Here is a 2,515-nt window from a genome sequence, read left to right as displayed (position 1 = left end):
TATATATATATATATATATGATGATTGCTTCATCTTGACAGATGATAGCTGTCCCATCAACACACACCACACCCCATCACACAGAACAATCCCTCAGATGACTTTTAAGACCAACTGCTGACTGACAAGGTTTAAAACACAAGTGACAGATATTATTCAAGTTTCTTCTACATTTTTGCCCTTTGGAATCTGATTCTGAAGGAATGTTTTTTTGAGAACAAGCATATGTCTTTTATGTCCAGATATTGTCTTACAAATTTTGTGACGTATGACACAAGTCATAGGAGGCAGCTGGTGTCCATAATACACAAGCTCACAGGGAGACATATACAAGCACACACATATAAGTGGCACTCTGGTGCTTATGACAACGAGAGTTCCAGTTGATCCAATCAATGGAAAAGCCTGCTCGTGAAATTAACATGTAAATGGTTGAGCACTCCACTGAGAGGCATACTCTTGATAAAGTTCTCAGGGAGATTCGGTGTGACATAGAATGCAACAAGGCTGGCCTTGACGAAATTTTCAGGGAGATTCAGAGTGACATAGAATGCGACAAGGCTGGCCCTGCTCTTGACTAGCATACATGACTGCAAACATTGCAGACCAAGCTTTCCCCATTCACTATACAAGCCGTGTGCTTTCGTGCAGCTCACTTAAGTTCTTCATGTATCCAGTGTGAAGAACGTATATATATATATATATATATACCTTTCAATTTTCATCTACCAAATCCACTCACAAGGCTTTGGTCAGCCCAAGGCTATAATAGAAGACACTTGTCCAAGGTGCCATGCAGTGGGACTGAACCCGGCACCATGTGGTTGGTAAGCAAGCTACTTACCACACAGCCACTTGTAAAATATTTTTCTGGGAACGAATTACAATTTATAACATTACTACTATGGGAAATTATTGCCCTGCTTTACAAGTTTCCACATTACAAACGGTCTCTGGGAACAAATGAACTTGAATATCAAGGAACTGCTGTAGTTGTCAACAGGAATTGAAACTGTGTCACAGCGATAACGTACCGTGAGCTTATCTCTCATTCTACAGTTTTTGTTGTTATTTGTTTAATTTATCTTAATTACAGTTTCCTAATTCAAACAAAATATTACCACGTTTCTCATCGACATTTTTCTCATCTCTGCTATCTGTCTGTTTGTCTCTACCTACTTTAAACACACTTGATTGATATATATATATATATAGATATGTTTTATTTATACATCGTTTATTAACTGCGTTGTTGCTATAAAGGCTTGGAGATAACAGCTATTTCGCTTGACCCTTGCAGTTCATCTGTTCAGCTAATCTTCATCTCATTAGTAATAGTTAATGAAGATATTTTAGGGAGAGTCAATCTGAATGTGTTATTAGGGAAGATATTTCAGATATATAATTTTCAGTTATTATGTTGACATAAAATGTATACATATGCGTGTGCATATGTGTGTATGTGTATGCATTCGTGTATGTGTGTACATGTGTATGTGTATGTATGTGTATATATATATATATATATATATATATATATGTGTGTGTGTATATATATATATATATATATATATATATATACACATATATATATATATCTATATATACATATATATCTATCTCTCTCTCTCTCTATATATATATATATATATTATACGCTATTCTAATTAGTGAAGGTGCGTGGCTTAGTGGTTAGGGTATTCAGCTCACGATCGTTAGGTCGTGAGTTCATTGTTCCCCTTGAGCAAGATACTTTATTTCACGCTGTTTCAGTCCACTCAGCTGGCAAAAATGAGTTGCCCCTGTATTTCAAAGGACCCAGCCTTGTCACACTATGAATCAACCTGAGAACTTGTTTGTTCTTCTTTTTGGGGATTTACTATATATATATATATATATATGTGTGTGTGTGTGTGTGTGTGTGTGTTTCTTTCTGTAAAGTATATTAGCGGACGACATGAATGATGAGTAAATCAAAAACCAATGCTTCATGAGCAAAATCCCTGGAGATATTTGTTTTGCATTGAGCTACAGACACTCCCTTACTATTTATGCCGTTCAGAAACTCGGTGAATGCATTACTAACCCAATGGCGCAACTGTTTATAAATTGCGACATGCAATTTTCGTCCAAAGTAATTAACACTAATGACACAAGACTAAAAACCACAAACAACAGATTAGTTTTTAAAAAAAGTGTTTAATTACAATAGCAGAATTAGAAATGACAAACAAGAGAAACACAATACAACAAATAAAGAAGAAAAAGAAAATGTATGTGTATTACATACACACACATATATATTACCACATATATACATTATATATACATATATTATATAAACGCATGCATATATATATATATATATCATCATAATCTTTCAATGTCCTCCTTCCAGTGTCTGTAGCTCATATATATATACATGCATGTATATATATATATATATATATATACACATACATATATATATACATATATACACATACATATATATATACATACATATATATATATA

The sequence above is a fragment of the Octopus bimaculoides genome, chromosome 14 (genome assembly GCF_001194135.2).
Source record: "Octopus bimaculoides isolate UCB-OBI-ISO-001 chromosome 14, ASM119413v2, whole genome shotgun sequence".
In the NCBI taxonomy this organism is placed as follows: Eukaryota; Metazoa; Mollusca; class Cephalopoda; order Octopoda; family Octopodidae; genus Octopus; species Octopus bimaculoides.
Note: the sequence above shows the minus strand (reverse complement) of the source record.